We start from the raw sequence: 24584 nt of genomic DNA on the forward strand, positions 1-24584 counted from the left end.
TAGGTCAATACCAAGTTCCAAAGTTCTCCTTTAAAATAGGCAGCTAGCTCCTAGTGAATTTTATGAGCCACAAGCAAAGATGTGGAATAGTTTGCCCATTTCTTAGTTTTGTGACATGTATGACAGAATATATCATCTTCTTTAGTATGGTGTGTTTTTGTTTTTTGTTTTGGTTTTTAGAAATTATGGGCAGAAACCTTTATATTTCTTTCTACCTGATTTGAATGTGAGTTCACATTTTCCTATACCTATGAGAGAGCACTAGATATTTTCCAGTTACTTTACTTATTACCAATCTGATAGGTTAAAACTGATTACTCATTTTTGTTTTTTTATTTAATTGATTACTATTGCGATGGAACAGCCTTTTTCTTTTTCTTCTTTTTATTTAAAATAGAGATGAGGTCTCACTAAGTTGCCCAGGATGGTCTGTAACTCCTGAGGTCAAGTGATCCTCCCACCTCAGCTTTCTAAAGTACCAGGATTACAGATGCGAACCACCATGCCTGGCCATGAACAAACAGCTTTTATTAGATAATTGCATTTCTTTTGTGAAAGGACTGTTAATATCTCTTTGTCTGTTTTCTCTTTGGGTGTTTATATTATACTGATTTGTAAGATGCTAACATATTAAGGATATTCAGCTTCTTTCTCTTTTTTTTTAATTTTACCACTTTTTTAAATCAAGAGGCGTACATACTCATTGGCTTTTTAAACTATGCCACAGTGAAGCATGGCAAACACTTCATAAGGTATAGGAGATATTCAGTGAATTATCACAAAGCCAAACCTTATGTAACTTGACCTAGGTGATGACATAAACATTGCAAAACCCCGAAAGTCAGTAGTGTACCTAAGGCTGGGGGTGATAGGTGAGGTCTACCCCAGGTTCAGGCGATAACAAAGTGCATTTTCTTTAGGGAATTTAAAATCAGTAAAATTATTGACTAAGAGTTGGTCTGCTTTTTGTTATCATGTGTTGGCCATTTAAAAAATGTCAGTGTGTGTACATGTATGTATAATATCTGCTTTGTGGCTTAACTGTTAACTTTCTTTTTGACAAACAGAAGTTCTTAATATAGTCCAGTTTATCTGTCTTTTCCTTTATGATAGGTGCTTGCTGTATCCACAAAGAGATATTCTTCTATATTATATTTAAGGAGCATTATTGTTTTGACTTTTATATTTAGGTCTGTAATCCACCTGAAATTAATATTTATGTATGGTGTGAGTTGGAGGTTAAGTTGAATTTTGTTTTCCCTTATAAATAGCCAAATGACAGTGTCATTTGAAAAGATCTGATTTGCAGTGCCAACTGTCTTGTACAGCAAGCATCCCTGTATGATCTATTTCTGGGCCTTCTGTTCATTCTTTTCATCTGTTTGTCTAGTGACTGAGCTTTATAATATGTCCTGATCCAGAGAGAAAGTCTTTATGTTATACTTCTTCAAGGACGTCTTGTTTGCCTTGGCTATTTGTATTTATGTATATATTTTTAAATCTTCTGCCGGACGTGGTGGCTTATGCCTGTAATCCCAGCACTTTTGGGAGGCCGAGGTGGGTGGATCACTTGAGGTCAGGAGTTCGAGACCAGCCTGGCTAACATGGTGAAACCCCGTCTCTACTAAAAATACAAAAAAATTAGCTGGATGTGGTGGTGGGTGTCTGTAATCCCAGCTACTCGGGAGGCTGAGGCAGGAGACTCCCTTGAATCCGGGAAGGGGAGGTTGCAGTCAGCCGAGATTGTGCCACTGCACTCCAGCCTGGGCGACAGAGTGAGACTCTGTCTCAGATAAATAAATAAATAAATAAATAGATAAATAAATAAAATCAGCCTGTAAATTTCTATTAAAAATTTGTTAGGATTGATTGGGATCGTATTGGGTCTCTAGATCAATTTGGACAGAATTGACATCTTTACAGTGTTAAATTTCAAGAACATGGGATATCCCTTCACTTTATTAGGTCCCTTTAATTTGTAAAAGTATTTTTTGTTTGTTTAATAGCTTTCTACGTAGAAGGTTTTCCACTTTTTATTTCTAGGAATTTGATAATTTTTGATGGTTTTAGGAATGGTATTAAAAATTCATTTCCTAGCTTTATTGCTGGTGTATAGAAATACTGTTGGCTTTTGAATATTAACTTTTGTATCCCTCAGCTTTGACAAGCTAATTTTTTCTGCTAGCTTATTTGTAGATTGTTTTGGATTTTCTATGTGTACAATCTGTGGAAAATGATAGGTTTTTTGGTCATTCCTAGCACTCATTTTTGTCTAGATTTCTACCTGTTCTCAGTGAAGAGATTTGTCTGAATTATATATAATCATTGTTACTGGAAGCAGAAAGTCTTCCTAGATGAAAAATAAAAACTACACCCCATTCTCATTTCTGAATTATCTTTGAATTTAAACCCAAATCTCAAAGGTGCCTCAATCCCAGTGAAAGCTAATAGTATCTTTTGAGACAATGTTATTAGTGTTCCTAATGGATTTATAAGCAAATCTTATGAAATCTTTAAAATTTAATTTTTTTTGAGACAGCTTTTAATGTGTATCTCAAGGACTTAAAATATGAAAGCTTATCAGTAGTTTAAAAAATTCTTCCAAGTAGTGAAGTCACTGTTGAAGCCATAAGGTGTCTGATGTGCTCATTTTTCTTTTCCTTTTTTTGAGACAGGGTCTTGCTTTGTCATCCAGATTGGAGTGTGGTTGCTCATTGCAACCTCAGCCTTGAGCTCCTGGGCTCAGGGGATCGTCCTGCCTCAGCCTCCCAAGTAGCTGAGAATACAGGTATCTGCCACCATGCCCAGATAATTTTTTGTATTTTTTTGTAGAGACAGGGTTTCGCCATGTTGCCCAGGCTGGTCTTAAGCTCCTGGGCTCAAGCAGTCCTCCCACCTTGGCCTCCCAAAGTGCTGGGATTACAGGTGTCAGCCACCATGCCTGGCTCATTTCCTAGTCCTTGTTCTTATGAGCCTCCTACTGGAAGTACCCCAGGGAGCTCTCCACATTTGCAGAGGGCATTGGCTTGCTTGGGTAATGCTCTGTGGTGCCAATAGAGATGCACTGCAGGAAGAACTCTGGAAACTTCGTGGGGAGAGAAGTGGCATATGAGTGTCATTGTGGGCAAGTGTCAGGTAATGTTTTCCAGAGGAAAATACCAAATTGACTAGTTGTATGCCAGACACATCTGACAGTAATAACAGAGGCATACTCTGAATATGAACCTGTATAGCAGATGTACCTGACAGCAGTAACTTACTTAAGCATACCCCGAGAATGACCCTGAGGTCTAAGAACAACTTGTGTTCATAGCGTTCCGAACTAAGGAATCCGGCAGTGCCAACCAGCAGATTCATTCCTTATCTATAAGGAACATCTGAGCCCCCAGGCCAGTCCTGTGGATCCTGGGCTTTGCAGGAAGATTGAGGATCTCTGTTTTGGGTTAAATGAAGGTTGCCAGGTGGAGGTTGATGGGGGAGGGTGCTAAGTCAAAATGGTACATAAACTGCATGCTTTTTTACAAGTGGGATCAGTTCTTCTTTCTAGCCTGCTGCCACTGGACTGGATGGCCCTGTATGTAAGTTCCCTCAAAAACCCTACATCTTTTTCACTAGCTCTGGGTCTCTTCTTTGGCTTCTCAAAGATGTTGCTGTCCCTACTGAAGTTAATAGGGGTTCAGGACAACATTAGTAATTTGATGAGTTGCAGCTGAGGGATCAGAGTATTGTCATAGGTTGTCCTGTAGCATTTTCATGCATGCTCCTTGTGAACTTGAGGAGTCTGTAAGCTGCTGTAGTCAAGGAGGTCAACAAATGCTAAGCAGCCTCAGTAAAGGGATTGCAACTTAAAACAGCCCACCGTTGCAGGTTCATCTCCATGAAGGACCAGCAAGAGACAGTTATAATGAGCAAGGGCTCTGTTGCCTATTTTGGGAATTAAGGGAGTGGGCAAGCAAAAGCTGTAATTGTAATTAGTGTTGTGGAAGGAGAATTATCCCCCACCTTTTTTTGTCTTTCACTGCAGTTTACATGTGATAGGTGTTTGATTAATGTCAGTTGTATATGTGAATTGTTATGAAGACTTTAGAAAACTTTAGAAACTATTGTTAAATGATGATTGAAATGTGCTCAGATTAAAAAAATAATTTTAGTATCTTCAACCAGTCTAGCTGGTTAAATAATTTTATTATTCCTGTAGATTAAAAAATTTTTAATATCAAGTTTAGAGAAAAATCTTATTCTAATTTTGGAGTATGATTATATTTCAATTCAGTATGTAGTTTTCCAATTTGAAAAAAATAGCTATAGCTATAATTATAATCAGCAAATGAATGGGATCTGAGACTGATTTAAGTTAAAATTTGTGACCTTAAAGGAATTGATTCAGTGTTCTGGATTCTTTTCAGAATGTGCTGATACTGTAAGTACAATTTTTCTTCATAGTAAGTGTAAATTAAATATAAACTCTATAGTAAACTCAAGCATTATATAAGAAGCCACATAACGTGCTATTTCTTTCTTTTCTCAGTGGTGGTTTAGTGAATCATTAGTTGTATGTTTCTTTCTTGAGTTGGAGCTGAAGAAATCCTTCCCACTGAAAATATGAGTTCTATACCATTTTGTGGGTAGGGATCCAGCGGTGGGCCTTTAGTAAGCGTAAGCACTGGCTTTTGCATTTGTACTTGTTTTTATAGAATAACACCATCTTGTAAAATGATTTGTTCCCAGAGTTTTTCTAGATACAGTAATTTTAAACACACCTTACTAATGTTCTTTTAAAATAAATTATAAAGTGAATTATTTTGTAAAACAAGAGTTCTTTTATTAGCATGAATATCTCCTAATCTTCCCTCACTCCCAGTACTACTAGCTACTTCTAGAGTTGGGTTTTCAGATATAATCAATTTTCTTAGTCTTACATAGTGCTTTGGAGATTAGTACTCAAATCTCGTATTGAAGTATGGTTCTTACTCATGGCAGATAATTTCTGTCTTTTCACTTTTGAGTTGTTTTTATGCCCTTGAATATAGCAGGCTAACTATAGAATACCTAATGTCACAATCATGAAAGAAATAGTTGGTAATTTATAAAAGCTGTATGAAAATGTATATTAGACTTTTACGGTTGTTAAGGTCAAAAAGAAACTGAAGAATCTTTAGAAAAGGTCACAAAAAATCATTGAATAGGGCTGGGCGTGGTGGCGCACGCCTATAATCACAGCACTTTGGGAGGCTGAGGTGGGCAGATCATTGGAGGTCAGGAGTTACAGACCAGCCTGGCCAACATGGTGAAACCCCGTGTCCACTAAAAATACAAAAATTAGCCAGGCGTGGTGGCACACACCTGTAGTCCCAGCTACTTGCCAGGCTGAGGCAGGAGAATTGCTTGAACCTGGGAGGCGGAGGTTGCAGTGAGCTGAGATGGTGCCACTGCACTCCAGCCTGGGCGACAGAGCGAGACTGTCTCAAAAAAAAGGCTGGGTGCGGTGGCTCATGCCCGTAATCCCAGCACTTTGGGAGGCCGAGGCGGGCGGATCACCTGAGTTCGGGAGTTCAAGACCAGCCTGACCAACATGGAGAAACCCCATCTCTACTAAAAATGCAAAATTAGCCGGGCATGGTGGTGCATGCCTGTAATTCCAGCTACTCGGGAGGCTGAGGCAGGAGAATCGCTTGAACCCAGGAGGCGGAGGTTGCAGTGAGCCGAGATCGCGCCATTGCACTCCAGCCTGGGCAGTGAGAGCAAAACTCTGTCTCAAAAAAAAAAAAAAAAAAAAAAATTCATTGAATCAGACCTACCAGTGTCTAGTTCAGGATTTGAATGCTTAGTATATATTCATTCCTTTTGGGGGAAAAGATATTTCTAATGACTACTTCATATGTTTTGTGTTTTTATAATTTTCTAGTTAGAATTCACGGGCTCATTTCAGAGAAGACTTCTTTAAAATTACCAATTTTTAGTCCATTTGTCTTTTCTCTTAGCAAATCCCCAAATGACAAATTGATTAAAACAACACTTAGAATAAATACTGTAAGTTGTATTATTTAATATGCATTTTTTATGTGCCACATGTAGAGAAATGATTAAAGACAAAAGTAATGAAGCAGACTTTTTAAAGAATCACCTGACAGAAAGCAGAGAACATTTCTTACATATAGAAGTAAATGGGCTGGGTGCAGTGGCTCACGCTTGTAATCCCAGCACTTTGGGAGGCCGACGCAGGCGGATTACCTGAGGTCAGGAGTTAAAAGACCAGCCTGGCCAACATGGTGAAATCCTGTCTCTACTAAAATACAAAAATTAGCCGGGCATGATGGCGGGTGCCTGTAATCCCAGCTACTCGGGAGGCTGAGACGGGAGAAGCGCTTGAGCCCAGGAGATGGTGGTTGCAGTGAGCTGAGATCGCACAGCTGCACTCCAGCCTGGGCGGCTGAGTGAGACTCTGTCTCAAAAAAAAAAAAAAAAAAAAAGAAGTAAATGGATGAGGTGAACCTCATTATCTTAGGAACATTTTAGCTTAATAGTAACAGGAAAATAGCTTTCAGAATGGGTTTAATCATAATAATTAAACCCATTCTGTCAGTACTGCTGGATTACAAATTAATTGCTGAATTTTGAGTACATTACTGAGAATTTGGTCAGAGAAATAGAACCACTGTGAGTATTATGGGTAAGGAACTTATATGGTAATCAGACTGTACACAATTATAAGAGGTTCTGGGGATGGGAATATCTATCTGAAAAAGGAAAGACCTGAAAAAATCACTAATAGATGCTCCTGAGGTACTGGTACAGGTTGATAAATGAGAGCTTACTGGGAAAATTTTAAGAACCAAATGTGTACAGTCACCAAAGTAGGCATGCAGAAAGGCTTTCTTCTGGAGAGTTCTGTGGAAGGCTGTTACCTCCGTGTAGCTACTGCCTCTGTGGGTCCACAGCCAAGCATTTGTTGTTGGGTCCTGCTCTACTGTTGGTCAGATCAGAAGAAGAGCTGGACACAGAGGGGACAAGAGGAGAGCAGGGACAAGCTGGAAACTGCCACACACCTCTGCATTTGTCATCACCCTGTGTGACCTTCATGAAGACCTTGTAAGAATTTGGCCATCTTGAACTTGGTGTACTGTGCAGGAAAGGGAATTCTGGGAAACACAGTTCCTGGCTTGATCAAGTTCACAAGAGATTGATCCATTACATTGAACTTCCCATTTTGAGCATCTCAAGTCTTTTTTTTTATGTGCGGTTAAAAATTTTTATTTTTTATTTTTATTTTTTGTGGGTACATAGTAGGCATATAGATCTTTTGATACAGGTATACAATGCATAATAATCACATCAGGGTAAATGGAGTATTTATTACCCCAAGCATTTATCCTTTCTTTGTGTTGCAAACAATCCGGTTATACTCTTTTAGTTATTTTTAATTTTAATTTAATTTTATTAATTTTTTTGAGACAGGGTCTTGTTCTGTTGCCCAGACGGGAGTGCAGTGGTGCAATCACAGCTCACTGCAGCCTTGACCTCCAGGGCTCAACTTCAGCCTCCCGAGTAGCTGAGACTACAGGCTTGCATTGCCACACGCAGCTAATGTTTGTAATTTTTGTAGAGAGAGGTCTCCTTATGTCGTCCAGGCTAGTCCCTTAAGTCCTCAGCTCAAGCAATCCCCTACCTTGGCCTCCCAAGCAATCCCCTACCTTGGCTGGGATTACAGGTGTGAGCCACTGTGCCCAGCCTGGTTATTTTATTTTTATCTTATTTTGTTTCAATTTATTTATTTTATTTTATTTTTTATTGTTTGAGACGGAGTCTCACTCTGTCACCCAGGCTGGAGTGCAGTGGCATGACCTCAGCTCACTGCAACCAGCTCCTCCCGGGTTGAAGCAATCCTCCAGGCTCAGCCTCCCAAGTAGCTGGGATTACAGGCGGGCTCCACCACGCCTTGCTAATTTTTGCATTTTTAGTAGAGACAGGAGTCTTACCATGTTGGCCAGGCTGGTCTCGATCTCCTGACCTTTGGGATTACAGGCATGAGGCACTGTGCCTAGCTGCTGCCTAGTTATTTTAAAATGTATAATAAATTATTGTTGACCATAGTCACCCTGTTGTGCTATCAATTATTCATTCTAACTATATTTTTGAACCCATTGAGTGTTTCTTTTGGCCTCATCTCATCAGTAGATGATAGCAATGTTAAAATACTTTGAGCCTCAAGATTTTCATTTCCTGATGGTATTTACTGAGGAATTTAAAATGCTGTACTTTGGATAGCTTTTGTTCTTTTACTTATTAACACCATGGCCTTTCCCTAGTGTATTTTACCATACAGTGCATCTGTATCTTATTTTCTGACTTTTCTCATTGTTGTTAAAGTTTTACAATCCCAGTAAATGAATTCCAGGCCAGATAATATCATTTCAGTTTTGGAGAGGAAAACAAGTACAAACTTTAAGTAGGAGTAACTTTACATAGTCTTTGGTGGATTTAGGTTAAAAATACCCAAGCAGGCCGGGCGCGGTGGCTCACGCTTGTAATCCTAGCACTTTGGGAGGCCGAGGCGGGCGGATCACGAGGTCAGGAGATCGAGACCACGGTGAAACCCCGTCTCTACTAAAAATACAAAAAATTAGCCAGGCGTGGTGGTGGGTGCCTGTAGTCCCAGCTACTTGGGAGGCTGAGGCAGGAGAATGGCGTGAACCCGGGAGGTGGAGCTTGCAGTGAGCCGAGATCGTGCCACTGCACTCCAGCCTGGGCGACAGAGCAAGACTCCGTCTCAAAAAAAAAAAAAAAAAAAAAAATACCCAAGCATGCCATAAGACATTGTGCTGTCCTTCTGAAACGATAATATTCCACTCTAGCAATAATGAATAAAAGGAGATGACCTTTTTCAGGAGATCTAAATTTGTGTACTTGTAGGCTCTTTGAAATACAGAGCTTCAAAATCTTGTTAGTTAGGTTGATATATTCAGCCAGCAAAATTAAGTGGTTTGCTGTTCTCTGACTCTGCGACACATCGTTTGTGTTCTGGGTCTATACCTTCTGTCTTCTGCAGTGCAAGTATAACATACATGCTTGATAGTTTCTGATTTTTTTTTTTTTTTTTAATATGGATGATCTGATGGGGTAGGGGAGTTTAGGGCATGATAAGATACAGAAAGTGCTGAAAATAGTATTCATTTATTTCCTTCCTGCAATCCATAATGGGGGGTTCATTTGCCTCTTTCCCATTTAATTTTTCCTCTCTAGGGCTGGAGAATCTTTTCTAATTTTTTTTTTTTTTTTTTTTTTTTTTTTTGAGACAGGATCTCGCTCTGTCACCCAGGCTGGAGTGCAGTGGCGTGATCTCGGCTCACTGCAGCCTCGGTCTCCTGGATGCAAGCCATTTTCCTGCCTCAGCCTCCTGAGTAGCTGACTACAGGCACATGCCACCACGCCTGGCTAATTTTTGTATTTTTAGTAGAGAGAGAGGGGGTTTCACAATGTTGGACAGGCTGGTTTCGAGCTCCTGACTTCAAGTGATCCATCCACCTCGGCCTTCCAAAGTGCTAGAATTACAGGCGTGAGCCACTGTGCCCGGCCCTCTTCTAATTTCTTTTAAGAGCATTCACTGATAATAACTGTAGTATCCTGGAGAGTTACATGAACCTCTTAGATGTAGTCATAGAATATTTAATATATTCTGTTGGCTTCTACTATCTGTTCACTTTTAGAATAGTACAGTAATTTCTTTTTCCAGTAGGTGCTTGTCACCCAGGTAAACACTACGGTTTCCAGTCTCTTTTAAAGCCAGGTGTGGTAGAGGATTAAATCTTGTCCAGTAGGATATGAATGAAGATGTTGGGTACATCTTGGGTGTTTTGCCCTAAAAGGAGTGGAGTTTTGCCCTCCCTGTCCTCCACTTTTCCCCCTTCTCTGTGGCTGAGGTATGGGGAAATTGGTGAGAGTTGAGTTAGATATCTCAGACTGTGATATGGACAGTGCTGGAACCACTTACCTGGACTTTTACATGAGAGAGAAAAATGAACTTCTCTCTCTCTTTTTTTTTTTTTGGAGACTCAGTCTTGCTCCATCACGCAGGCTAGAGTGCAGTGGCGCGATTTCGGCTCACTGCAACCTATGCCTCCTGGGTTCAAGCAATTCTTGTGGCATTTTTTAAAGACCTGGGGGTGGGGAGAGGGGATGGTATATGAAGAGTAGGTCATCAGGGGAACTTCGGTTTTTTTTTTTTTTTTTTTTTTTTGAGACGGAGTTTCGCTCTTGTCACCCAGGCTGGAGTGCAGTGGTGTGATTGCAGCTCACTGCAACCTCTGCCTCCTGGGTTCAAGTGATTCTCCTGCCTCAGCCTCCTGAGTAGCTGGGATTACAGGCACGTGCCACCATGCCCGGCTAATTTTTGTATTTTTAGTAGAGACGGGGTTTCACTATGTTGGCCAGGCTGATCTCTAACTCCTGGCCACAGTTGATCCACCCACACCGTCCCAAAGTGCTAGGATGACAGGCGTGAGCCACCGTGCCTGGCCCTGGGAACTTTGGTCTAATGAAATAAAATTTTTGCAAATTAAAGTGTTCGTTTTTGTTACCTTGATAGCATTCATCTAGACTTTCTTAATTTTTACAAGACCATGAGGAGATTATTCATGGTATAGTATGGTAACAAAAATTGTAAGGTTATGGTATGTGTTGATTATTTCCCCGAAAACCATCCTATTTTCATCTCTGTTGCCTCTACCTTTATTAAGGTACATAAGTCCCCAAGTTTTATAAGTCCCCAAGTTTTATAAGTCCCCAAGTTTCTACCTCCTCTGAACCATTTTCCCTCATCCTCAACAATCCTTTCTGATATAGAAGTTTATCAGACTTGTGGTATGACTGTTCTCCTTAAAACCTTCAATAATTTCTAATGCCTGAGGACCAAAGTAAACACAGTTTATAACAAACAACAATCAAACACACCTTGTAGCAATCAGTATAACAATGCCCTTTTACAGCAGATTAAATTGTTGAAGTGACTTGTTCAAAGTAGCAGAGGAAGATAAAAGCATAAGCGTGTTTTGCTGTACAGAATTGTGAAAATGGAATCCCTGTTCCTAGGGACCTTAACTTTTAGTAGTGGAAAAGCAGTTTAGGCAGGCAAGTAATTCAGAGATTTGGTATTGTTTAGTCCAAAGTTAGTGTTTGAATGAATATAAGGTAGTGAATGAAATTTGGAGAATCTGGAGAATCTGTTGTTCAAACTTTTTAAAAGAAGTTAAATAGTATTACCTTAAATATAGGAACACATTTTCTCATTTTGTATTCTTTGAATTTTTATTTATTTTAAACTTTGTAATTATTTTTTTTTTTATTTTTTATTTTTTGAGACAGGCTCACTCTGTTGCCCAGGCTGGAGTGCAGTGGCGATCTCAGCTCACTGCCACCTCCGCCTCCTGGGTTCAAGCAATTCTCTCCTGCCTCAGCCTCCTGAGTAGCTAGGATTACAGGCACGCACCACCATACCTGGCTAATTTTTGTATTTTTAGTACAGACGGGGTTTCACCATGTTGGCCAGGCTGGCCTCAAACTCTTGACCTCATGTGATCCGCCCACCTTGGCCTCCCAAAGTGCTGGGATTATAGGTGTGAGCCACCACACCTGGCTTAAACTTTGTAATTTTTATTTCTTTTCTTTTCTTTTTTTCTTCTTTGTTTTTTTGAGACAGTGTCTTGCTCAGTTGCCCAGGCTGGAGTGCAGTGGCACAATCATGGCTCACTGCATCCTTGACCTTTTGGGCACAAGCTATCCTCCCACCTCAGCTTCCTGAGTAGCTGGGACCACAGGCGTGCCCACCATGCTTGGCTAATTTATAAAAATTGTTTTGTAGACTCAGGGTCTCCCTGTGTGGTCCAGGCTGGCCTCAAACTCCTGGGTTCAAGCCGTCCTCCTGCCTCTGCTTCCCAAAGTGCTGGGATTACAGGCATGAGCCACTGTACCTGGCCTGAACTTTGTAATTTTATAAGAACATTTTAAGAAAATGCTAATTGGAAAATTATCATCTCTGCTCTTTTTCCTGTCAAATATTATATCCATCATTTATAATTTATTTTAGCCTTCTAATACTTAGTATTAATACACTGAGGACTGGTGGTGGTACTTCAGTGTTCCAAACTCAATCTACTGCTTTACTTGGAAAAGATGATGAAAATAACTACTTTAATGTTTGTGGTTATTGCTCTTTTCTAGTATCTGAATTTTAAAAATACATTGTATAGAGTTATATTTACTCATATAACAAATTTTAGATTTTGCTCTTACGATGTATTTCCAAAACAAGTAACATTACTATTCCTATTTCTTAGTAACTTGTATAACTCAAGATCAGAAAATTTATATTGATCAGACCTTGAAATCAGGGTTAAGCATTCATATCTGAACAGAGGATAGGTTTCTTGAGTATTTTCTCTGTAGTTCATTCCTTATGTATTTCTTACTGTGCTCATCCAAATTTTCTCATTTCTTTGGTTCAACTTTCATGTACTTTGTGAGCTCTCTCATTAGGTGCATATGTTTGTAATTTTTATCCCTTCCTGATGGATTGACTCTTAATGTCCTTCTTTATCTTTTTTTAATTTTTGAGATGGGGGGGTCTCACTGTGTTGCCCAGGCCTGGAGTGCAGTGGTGTGATCTCATCTCACTGCAACCTTCTTCTCCTGGGCTCAGGCAGTCCTCCTGCCTCAGCCTCCCAAGTAGCTAAGATCATAGGCATGCAGCACTATGCCCGGCTACTTTTTTGTATTTTTGATAGAGACAGGTTTTCACCATGTTTCTCAGGCTGGTCTCGACCTCCTGGGCTCAAGTGATTCACCTGCCTTGGCCTCCCAAAGTGCTGGGATTACAGGTGTGAGCCACCATACCCAGCATCCCTCTTTATCTTTAGTAATTGATTTTTGATTACCAATTACTGATTATTGGTTGATAGTGATTATTAATAAAGTCCACATTCAGATTTTTTTTAGTTTTTTACCCTATACTTTTAAAAGTCTTAACATCTAGTTTGTTTGATTTTAATATAGCCATCCCAACTCTCTTATGCATGTATATCTTTATCCTTTCAATTTCAACTTATTTATATCTCTGAAAGTAAAATATGCCTCCCAAAGACAGCATATAGTTGAATCTTTTTTTTTTTGAGACGGAGTCTCGCTCTGTCGCCATGCTGGAGTGCAGTGGCACAATCTCAGCTCACTGCAACCTCCGCCTGCCGAGTTCAAGCGATTCTCCTGCTGCCTCAGCCTCCTGAGTAGCTGGGACTACAGGCATGTGCCACCATGCCCAGCTAATTTTTGTATTTTTAGTAGAGATGGGGTTTCACCATGTTGGCCAGGATGGTTTCGATCTCTTGACCTCATGATCCGCCCACCCTGGTCTCCCAAAATGCTGGGATTACAGGCGTGAGCCACTGCACCTGGCCCTGAATGTTGTTTTTTATTTTTAATTTTTATTATTATTTTTTGAGTCAGAGTCTCGCTCTGTCACCCAGGCTGGAGCACAATGTCATGAGCCAGGTTCAAGAGATTCTCCTGTGTCAGCCTCCCGAGTAGCTGAGACTGCAGGCACGTGCCACCACGCCTGGCTAATTTTTGTATTTTTAGTAGAGATGGTGTTTTGCCATGTTGGCCAACCTGGTCTTGAACTCCTGACTTCAAGTGATCTGTCCACCTTGGCCTCCCAAAATGCTGGGATTACAGACGTGAGCCACTGCTCCTGGCTGAATCTTTTTAAAATCCAGTCTGACAGTCTTTGCATTTTGATTGGATTGTTTAATCCTTTCACATTTAATAAAGTTATTGATATGTTTGGATTTACATCTATTATTTTGCTGTTTCTTTACTGTATTTTTCATTTTTTTTGTTTTGTTTTTCTGTTTCTCCTTTACTGTTTTATTTTGTATTAAGGGAAAAATTTCAAGTGTAACATTTTAATTTCTTTAATGATTTTTTTTAGTTGTTTTGGAGTTATTTTCTTAGTGTTGCCCTAGGACTTACCATATACATGCTTATCAGAATCTACTTCAGATGTATGTTAACTTAACTCCAGTAAGATATAGAAATCGTTCCTTCCATGTAGCTCTATTCTCTCTTCCTTTTTGTGATGTTATTATACATGTCTTATTTATTTTAAAACCTGAGATATGTTGTTAAAATGATAACTTTATATAATTTCATATTTTAAAGAAGCTGGGAGAATAAAGGAGAGGAAGTATATATTTGTAGTTTGTTATATTAACTTTCTTATTTACCATTTCTGGTTTCCTTAATTTCTGAAGAAATTTGAGTTACCATCTGGTATCATTTCCTTACTCCAGTATAGCTTTGTTCCCACCCACCTCCTTTGTGCTTTAGTGGCCCTTTAACAGAAATTCGTGTGGAGTCATGTTACTGTCTAGTGTCACTTGTTTTCAGTATGTAAAACTTCCTTTACTATTTTTTGTAAGTTGAATCTTCTAGCAATGAATTCTTTCAAGTTTTTATTTATCTGGGAATGTCTTTATTTTGCCATCATTTTTGAAACGTAGTTTTGTTGGATATGAAATTCTTGGTTGACAAGTTTTTTTTTTTCCCCCTTTTCTTTCATCGCTTTGAATGTGTCATCTTACTGCCTTCCAGTCTCCATTGTTTGTTTCTTTTCTTTTCTTTTTTTTTTTTTTTTTTTTGAGATGGAGTCTCACTCACTTTGTTGCCCAGGTTGGAGTGCAGTGGTGCTATGTCAGCTCACTGCAGCCTCTGCCTCCCTCCCGGGTTTAAGTGATTTTCCTGCCTCAGCCTCCCAAGTAGCTGGGATAACAGGCGTGCACCACCACACCTGGCTAATTTTTGTATTTTTAGTAGAGATGGGGTTTCACCATGTTGGCTAGGCTGGTCTGAAACTCTTGACCTCAAGTGATCTGCCCACCTCGGCCTCCCAAAGTGTTGGGAGTACGGGTGTGAGCCACTGTGCCTGGCCAGTCTCCATTGTTTCTAATCAGAAGTCAATCTTAATTTTATTGAGAATTCCTCGTATGTGATAAGTTGTTTTTCTCTTGTTGCTTTTTTTTTTTTCTTAAATATATATTTTGTTGTTGTTGTTGTTTTTGAGGTGGAGTCTTGCTCTGTTGCCCAGGCTGGAGTGCAGTGGTGTGATCTCGGCTCACTGCAACCTCTCCCTCTTGGGTTCAAGTGATTCTCCTGCCTCAGCCTCCTGAGTAGAGTAGCTGGGACTACAGGTGTGCACCACCATGCCCCGTTAATTTTTGTATTTTTAGTAGAGACGGGGTTTTACTATGTTGGCCAGGCTGGTCTTGAACTCCTGACCTCAAGTCATCTGCCTGCCTTGGCCTCCTAAAGTGCTGATATTACAGGCATGAGCCACTACACCTGGCCTTAAATACATTTTTTGATATAGAGATGGGGTCTTGCTGTGTTGACCAGGCTGGTCTTGAACTCCTGGCCTGAAGTGATCCTCCTATCTTGGCCTCCCAAAGTGTTAGGATTATAAGCATGAGACACCATGCCTGGCCTCTCTTGCTGCTTTCAAGATTTTCTATGCCTTTCAGCATTTTGACTAAGATGTTTCTGGGTGTGGATCTCTTTGTGTTTATTGTATTTGGAGTTTGTTGAGTTGCCTGGATATGTAGTTAAATGTTTTTCATCACATTTGAGAAGTTCTCAGCCACTATTTCTTTTTTTCTTTTTTCTTTTTTTTTTTTGAGACGGAGTCTCGCACTCTCGCCCACGCTGGAGAGCAGTGGCGCGATCTCCGCTCACTGCAAGCTCCGCCTCCCAGCTTCACGCCATTCTCCTGCCTCAGCCTCCCTAGTGGCTGGAACTACAGGCACCCGCCACCATGCCTGGCTAATTTTTTGTATTTTTAGTAGAGACAGGGTTTCGCTATGTTAGCCAGGATGGTCTTGATCTCCTGACCTTGTGGTCCGCCCGCCTTGGCCTGCCAAAGTGCTGGGATTACAGACGTGAGCCACTGTGCCTGGCTAGCCACTATTTCTTAAGTATTTTTTTCTGTTCTCTTTCTTCTCCTCTGGTATTCCCATTACATGTATGTTGTTGTGTATTAGTCCAGGCTCTCTAGAGGAACAACCAAAAGGGGATGATGAGATAGATAGATATGTTTAATGGTATCCCATGTTTCTCTGAGGTTCTGTTCATTTTTCATTTTTTCTGTGTTCTTCAGATTGCATAATCTCTATCAATCAGTCTTCAAGTTCACTGATTCTTCTGCCAGCTGAAATCTATTCACCTCCTCTAGTGAGTTTTTGAAAATAAGCTTCATAATTTAGAATAGGTTTTGGTTTACAGAAACATTGCAAAGATAGTGGAGCATTTCCATGTACCCCACATGTAGTTTTCCCTATTATTAGCATCTTATATTGGCATGATACATTCATTCTAATTAATAAACCATATTGTTAGTGATTATTGATTACTGATATTCAAAGTTCATACTTTATTCAAATTTCCTCAGTTTTTATCTAATGTCTTTTTTTTTTCTGCTCCAGGATCTCATGTAGGATATCATATTACATTTAGTTGTCATATCTTCTTAGACTCCTCTTGGCTGTTACAGATTCTCAGACTTTCTGTGTTTTTGATGAACAGTTTTGAGTAATACTGCTTAGGTGTTTTGTGGAGTATCCCTCAGTTGGGATTTGTCTGATGTTTTTCTTGTGATTAGACTGGTGTTGCAGGTTTTTGGGAGGAAGACCACGTAAGTAAAGTGTCATTTTCATCACATCGTATCAAAGGGACATACTATCAACATGCTTATCACTATTGATGTTAATTAACCTTGATCACCTGGCTGAGGCGTTGTTTGTCAGGTTTCTGCATTGAAAACTACTCTTTTTCTCCCCTTCCATAATGTCCTCTTTGGAAGAAAGTTACTATGTGCAGCCCACATTTAAGGAGTATGGAGTTATGTTCCACCTTATTGAAGATGGGGTATTTACATAAATTATTTAGAATTCGTCTGCACAGGGGATTTGTCAACTCTGACTCTCTCATTTACTTATTTAAAAAATCATTATGGACTCATGGATTTCTTTTTAATACTTTGGTTAATAATCCAAATGTAGTACTACTTTATTTTGTTGCTCAAATTGTCCCTGCTTTGGCTATTGGGGGCCCCTTCAGTTAACTAGTGTGGTTTGACATAGCACACTTCTACTTTTTTCTTCTTCCTTCTTCCTTTCTTCTTTCTTCTTCTTCCTCTTCCTCTTCTTTTTCCTTCCTCTTCTTTCTTCCTCCTTTTTTTTTTTTTTTTGGAGAGGAAGTCTCGCTCTATCCCCCAGGCTGGAGTGCAGTGGCGTGATCTCCACTCACTGCAACCTCTGCCTCCCGGGTTCAAGTGATTCTCCTGTCTCAGCCTCCTGAGTAGCTTGGATTACAGGTGTGCACCACCACGCCCGGCTAATTTTTTGTACTTTTAGTAGACGGGGTTTCTCCATGTTGGCCAGGCTGCTGACCTCAGGTGATCCACCCGCCTCGGCCTCCCAAAGTGTTGGGATGACAGGCACGAGCCACTGCGCCCGGCCTTCTTTTTTCTTTCTCTCTTTCTCCTCCTCCTCCTTTTCTCTCTCTCTTTTTGTAAACCCACTTCTTTATTTTCTGGCACTAGAATATGCTCCAGGCTCATCTTTTACATTTTTATGCCCCAGTCCCAGTTTCAGCCATTTCACCAAAGAGTCCTGGTTTCTTTCTTTATCTCTTTCTTTTTTTTTTTTTTTTTTGAGACAGGGCTTCACTCTCACCCAGGCTGGAGTGCAGTTGCACGATCGCGGCTCACCGCAGCCTTGACCTCCGAGGCTCAGGTGATCCTCCCACCTCAGCCTCCAGAGAAACTGGGACTACAGGTGCGGGCCACCACACCTGGCTAATTTTTGTATTTTTTTTTTTTTTTTTGTAGAGAAGGGGTTTCACCATGTTGGCCAGGCTGGTCTCCAACTCTTGGGCTCAAGTGATCTGCCCAGCCTGTCTCCCAAAGTGCTAGGATTACAGACATGAGTCACTGTGCCTGACTTCTGGTTTATTTTATCACAGAATGGTATTAGAAAGCAGGATCTAGGTGCTAGGTGGGTGCTAATGAATCTTTCATTTTGGTTATTTACTTTCCTATACCAGAATTTCCATTTGGTTCCATTTTCAGTATTCTCAGCCTTCGTTGCCTGGGGAAGAGCTGCTGCCCTATAAATGAGGCTAGGTGGAGGTAGCTCTGCTTGACCAGAATAGTTCCTGCAACATGAAACAGAGGCTGTGAGGGGTGGCAGGGGATGTGAAATTCTGGTAACCTACTGCTCCTGGGGAGAAACTTTCATCTTGGCTACACTCATTGGACATAGAGCTGGGGATGAGGGAGAGGGAATGGGCATGTAAGGAAGTGAGTCCTGGTTCAAATTTTTCCGACTTGGTCTTTTTACCAAGATTCAGTAGATTTTCTTGACTAAATATTTCTGCGTTTGCCCCATGTCCTTAGGGCAATTTCTGCAGACTGTAAATAGTTTCTTCTCTTTCCTTCTTTTTTTGTATCCTTTGTACCAGTTAAGGCTGTTTTGCTGAGGAGAGGGTCCAGGGTCCACATGAACCACCTCACACTGCCATTCTGGAAGTGCTTTGCTTTGGTTTAATTTTGTTGGAATAAAGTATTACTTATGGAAACAGCATTAGGTAAATATATTTCACATATTCTAAGTAGTAATCTTCATTGCCCCATCTTGTTTTCTGTCATCTTTGATACTAATTTATAACAGCAGTTCTTTAGAATTTAGACTCTAACTCACCTCTTCTCTTTGTATTTTATCTTTTGAGAATGAAGCTTCATTTTATTTTTCATAGCCCTGGCAGACTACTTGCATTTATAGTCCTATAACCATCCCTTTTGTGTGTGTATTGTTTCTGTGATGTCTTTCATGAAACTTCTTAGGGCTAAAGGTAATTGAAGCACATTTGCTTTTCCTCCCACTCAAATGCTTTTATTTCCTTCAAACAAATACCTTAGCAATTCTGCATCTAGATGTTCTTCAATTTGTCAATTCTTGTTTTTTTTTTTCTTGGCACAACAGAAGATGTTCTATTTCATACAGTTAATGAGAGGTATCTTTACTTACATAACTATAAATGATCAATAATGATGATAGTGCAATGCAACTTCAGAAGTTGTTCTAGATTTAGCATAGTTCTAAATTGTTGAGGCCGAGTAGAAAAATTTTCAGTGATACTGTTCAACTTGATAAAATAACAGTACTTTGCAGGTAATATAATTGTCATCAGAACTGGCAAGACTAAAATTGTTTGCTTTAAAATGTTTTATTTTCCTTAATAAAAATATTGCTTTAAAAATGTTAATGACATTTCATGAATCTATTTTTTTGGGCATTGACATAAATTACTGGTCTCATTTGGGGAATCCATTTAAATGCAGGCTCTTTGAGATGATATAATAAATCCCTCTTTCTAGAGTTATTAGCCTTCTTATTACATCATCTATTGTGTTTCATTAGTGTTATCTTTTAACTAGTAATAATGTTCTCTATTATGTGGCTTCTATGCATCAGAGGCTTTATATAATCTTGAATCCTCTTCATTAGCCTATAAGTAGGTAGTATCAGTTCCTCCTAATGAATGAGAAAATAGGCTTGAAGGGGCTACATAACTTGCTAATGGTCACATAATTAGTGAGGGATGACACCCAGATGTGTCAGTATTCTCAAAAGACTAGAAAGAAGGGTCCAGGTAGAGGAAGGGTTTGTGGCAAAAGCAGTGCATGGACTGCTTGTTCATCATCTTTTTTTTTTTTTTTGAGGTGGAGTCTCGCTCTGTCGCCCAGGCTGGAGTGCAGTGGCACGATTTTGGCTCACTGCAACCTCTGCCTCTGGGGTTCAAGCAATTCTCTGCCTCAGCCTCCCAAGTAGCTGGGATTACAGGCACCCACCACCACACCTGGCTAATTTTTTTGCGATTTTAGTAGACATGGGGTTTCACCATGTTGGCCAGGCTGGTCTTGAACTCCTGACTTTGTGATCCACCCGCCTTGGCCTCCCAAAGTGTTGAGATTACAGGTGTGAGCCACCTTGCCCGGCCTCATCATCTTAATTGGTCTTGGATTGTTGAAATAAGTTTTCATCTTCTAAGGAGGACATATCAAAATCTAGAAACTAAAAAGTTAAAAAAAAATTTTATGTTAGCCTGAACAATTGAAAATAGCAGATAACAAGCAGTATTTAAATTTGAAATGCCTGTGGGTTTCTATATTGAATCCTGTGTCTATGATTATATAAACTAGGAGTTACTTCAAGGAAAATGATGACACCACATTGAGAAGTAGGCTCCTTAGTCACCAGGAGGCTATCTGATTTTCCCACTTACTCTATTGTGAATGGAGAAGAATCCTTTGGTCAAGCCCAGAGCATAGCTCCTCCTCAGCTGATTAGGAGACCTGGAGATGAGATCTGTTTCCTCTTTGCTGTAATGAATGTGTAGGGTTTATTCTCTCTATCAGATTCTGGATTCCCTGAACAGCAAGATGGTGGTTTGTATTTCAATGCGCTTTACATGTCGTTTGCATGAAATGACAAGTAACTAACTAATTGGTATTGTGGAACTATAAAGTAGGATGCAATATTGTTTACAAATTCATTCTCTGTTAGATACTGTTATAAATATGCATAATCAATTCTGGTTTTTTTTTTTTTTTTTTTTTGGGACAGCCTCGCTCTGTCACCCAGGCTGAAGTGCAGTGGTGGCGCGATCTCAGCTCACTGCAACCTCTGTCTCCTGGGTTCAAGCGATTCTCCTGCCTCAGCCTCCTGAGTAGCTGGGATTACAGGCGTGTACCACCATGCCCAGCTAATTTTTGTATTTTTAGTAGAGATGAGGTTTCACCATATTGGCCAGGCTGGTCTCGAATTCCTGACCTCAAGTGATCCACCTGTCTTGGTCTCCCAAGGTGCTGGGATTACAGGCATGAGCCACCACCACTCCTGGCTGCATAATCAATTCTTAATTATTTATGAATTGTTAGAATGGTTTATCCCAAGCTCATTTCTTTCTGTGTATCTTTTTGTTTGTTTGTTTTTGACACAGGATCTCAAAAATCATCACTAGATGCTAAATCTATAGGGAATTATTATTTTGAGTCAGGGTCTTCCTCTGTCACCCCGGCTAGAATGCGGTGGCAGGATCTCTGCTCACAGCAGCCTCTGCCTTTCAGGCTCGAGCAATCCTTCCACCTCAGCCTCCTGAGTAGCTGGGACCACAGGGACATACCACCATGCCCGGTTGACTTTGTAATTTTTAGTAGAGCCAGGGTCTCGCCATGTTGCCCATAATAAATAACAACTAAGACCTCATAGACTTTTCCATTTCTCATTCATCAACTGTTTTTAAATTGTCACTGTGTCTTTTGATTACATCTCTGAAATACTCAACTTTATCTGCCTTCCTCTGTTCCCACTGTTGCTGCTTTAGTTTAAATTTCATCATTTTGTGCCTGACCTCTGTAAATCAGTAGCTTTCTGACTAATGTCTGCCCTAACTCTCTTCCTGCCTCCATGGTGATTTTTCTGAAGTATAACACTGGCAAAATACTCAACTTAAACCTTCTCTTGATTTCTTGTTGTCTATGGCAGTAGCCTTCAAACTTCTTGTAAGGCAGTTAGACCCCTTCTTCAAATATAGGGTGTCAACAAAATTTCAACAAATTGAGTCTCAGAGATCTGATTGGCTTTCATTAACGATTCATGGACCAGGTAGCATCCAGTCTACAGAATAGAAAGAGGCCTAATGACCTAGACTGAGTGGGTACGTTTTGTGTGCACAAAAAAGTGGAGGAAAGCAGGACCAAGGATCAAATAGTGGATTGGTCATTTCAAGGTTACTTTCCTTATAGGGAATCTTGGCTTAAGGGAATTTAGCTATCATCTTTCTCCTGATTTCTTAGGGGGTCAGATTTTACAAGTAAACAAGTTAGGTTTTGGTTTGGTAACTTGGAACCTTAGCCTGAGTGACTCCATTTGGGCCTGCTGTTCTTTCTTTAACTAAGGCAAATATAATGTTTAAAATAGATTCTTTTTAAAAAAAGAGCGTAACACTGTTGTCTGATTGAAGCAGGATAGGAATGTAGGAACTCTGCTTTTGCTTCTACCTTTCTCAAAAAGCCCCTTGAGCCATATAGGGCAAAGTTTGAAAACCACCAGCCTGAAGCAGAACCTAGACTTCTTAGCATGGTATAGAAGCCCTTTTATGATTTTGTCCATGCCTTTTTTTGTGTTATTCCTGGACTTTTGCCCTGGATTTCAGATATGCTGCATTACTTGCATTCTCCAAACACTCATTTTTTTGGCCTACATTTTTGCACAAACTTTTCATAGAATACCTTTACCCATTTTGTCTATAAGCTAAACTTCTGTTCTTGTCTCAAGTATTAATTCAGATATCATCTCTTCAATGAAGGTTTCTCTGATTTTCCCAGTCAAAGTTAATCTTTTTTTTCTGCTTTTCTAGTATCTCTTTACATTGGAAAGCAGGGAAGACTTTGTTATATGTGATTCAGCAGTAGTAGCTTGAACTTACAACCTGTTATGTGACTTATAATATTTGCATTTAAAATGCCTGAACCAAACTTTTTTTTTTTTTTTTTTGTTTCTCACTGCCTTATAATCAGGTCTTTATTCAAAAGAAGCTGTCCAAAATGATTTGACCTTTATGGAATAATCAAATTTAAGAGTTTATGCAGCAGGCTTCTTTTCCTCTGTAGTAGGTTTCTTTTCTGCAGGCTTCTTTTCAGGGGCTGGTTTCTTGGTAGCTGCTGCCTTTTTTCCCACCAGAGGCTTCTTCACACCAACAGCAGCCTTCTTTCCTTTCTTACCTACCACAGGCTTCTTGCCTGCAACCGCTGCCTTCTCATCTGATTTGGCTTCTAGTGCTGCTGCTGCAGCAGCTGCCTTATCCACCCGGAGCTTTTGATTCCTGGCCTGGCGAAGAATGGTGTTCCGGCGCATGGTCTTTGCATATGGGTTTAGCTTCAACATGATTCTCAAGTTTTTCAGTGGGTTCTTCTTTAGGACTCTGTGATGAATCTTCTTGCGTGGTGCTCAAAGGGCTGTTTGGATCTCTGGGCTTTTCAAGATTCTGCTAAGATCTGTATTAATCATCTTGTGCATGGGAAGATTGTAGTTACTCTTGAGGGAAGCAGCTTTACGCCAAGTGCCATACAATTCATCTAACTTCCGGAAAGCACTTTCAGTCCAAATGCAGAAACGTCCCACATGCCCACCAGGAGCAAGCTTCAAAATGTTCAGCTTGCTTACATTAAGCAGAGTAATTCCAGGGATGTTTCTGAAGGCCTTGATGATACCATTATCCTCATTATAGATGATGCACAGGCCCCTGCGCTGGATACGGCCTCGGTTTCTCATTTTGCCTTTGCCAGCGCTCATTCGCTGAGAGGCATAGACCTTTTTGATATCATTCCAGGCTTGAAGTTTCTTAAGGAGCAAAACAGCTTCCTTGGTCTTCTTGTAGCCTTCAACTTTATCTTTGACTACCAAAGGAAGTTCAGGAACGTCCTCAATACGATGACCTTTAGACATGACCAGTGCTGGTAGGGCTGAGGCAGCCAGGGCAGAACAGACGGCATATCGTTTTTGGGTTGTGTTCACTCTACGATGCCAACGGTGCCAGATTTTGGTTGGTGCAAACATTTGGCCTCCACGACACATGTTTCCAAAAGCACCCTGGCCAGAGCGGTGAGTCCCACCACCTCGAACTCTGGGAATTCGAGCCGCAGCTCTGCCGGTACCCCAAGACTCAGCACTGGTCTGATGACCTGCTAATTCACTGACAGCGTAGGGCTGTCTGTTGTTTTTGCGCAAGTTGGTGTGAACAAAGTTCACAATATCTGGTCGAATAGGAACCTTGAATACAGCAGGCAATGTGACATTTTTGCCAGATGACTCCCCCTTTTCGGGAGTACACCGATATCAGTGGGCGAGCACACGCCATGGCGGAGAGAGGAGAGAGCCACGCTCCTCTCAGCCGGGCTGCTGCCACAGGAAAAGAAACCAAACTTTTACCAACATTTAATTGTCTATTTTTTGCTTTCTCATGAAAGAAAATCTCAGATATTTTGCTTAAAAAGCGGCCAAGCACAATGGCATATAGCCTTAACTTGGTTATGAAACTGGGCAATTAAATCTTTTCATTTTAGGTAAAGTCCTTTATATTCTCTGGTATTGTAGATGGCATTATTAAAGTACTGAAGTTTCCTTTTGTTATCTGTTTTAAAGGATTGAATATGTACTATGATTATCATGTATTGTGACTCGCATAAAAAGTAGCAAATTTATGACATGATTGGTTCCCTTCAATCAAGGCACCTTGTTGAAACTCTTTTGAGGAAATTGTTCATTCAGATTTATCTTTAATGCAGCTTCCAAATAAGTGCTTGATGAGTATTTTATTTAATGAGTAAATTGTGAATTACCTTGTGGTCGAAGATATTGTCTCCTTATTCACTACCTTATTCTCTCCTTCTCCTTCTCCTTCTCCATATTCCACTTAGCTACATC

The 24584-nt window shown here is 40.2% G+C and overlaps 1 protein-coding gene and 1 pseudogene across 4 annotated transcripts in view; one reads left to right on the forward strand and one right to left on the reverse strand.

The window, feature by feature from the left end:
* CDKL5 (cyclin dependent kinase like 5) overlaps nt 1-24584 on the forward strand; it is a 208295-nt gene that overhangs the window by 35506 nt on the left and 148205 nt on the right. The gene's annotated exons all lie outside the window — the stretch shown is intronic.
* LOC100584237 lies at nt 22579-24054 on the reverse strand (annotated as a pseudogene). Its single transcript, XR_001114349.2, has one exon. The product of XR_001114349.2 is annotated as a 60S ribosomal protein L4 pseudogene (transcript).

Source organism: Nomascus leucogenys, chromosome X (genome assembly GCF_006542625.1).
Source record: "Nomascus leucogenys isolate Asia chromosome X, Asia_NLE_v1, whole genome shotgun sequence".
NCBI lineage: Eukaryota > Metazoa > Chordata > Mammalia > Primates > Hylobatidae > Nomascus > Nomascus leucogenys.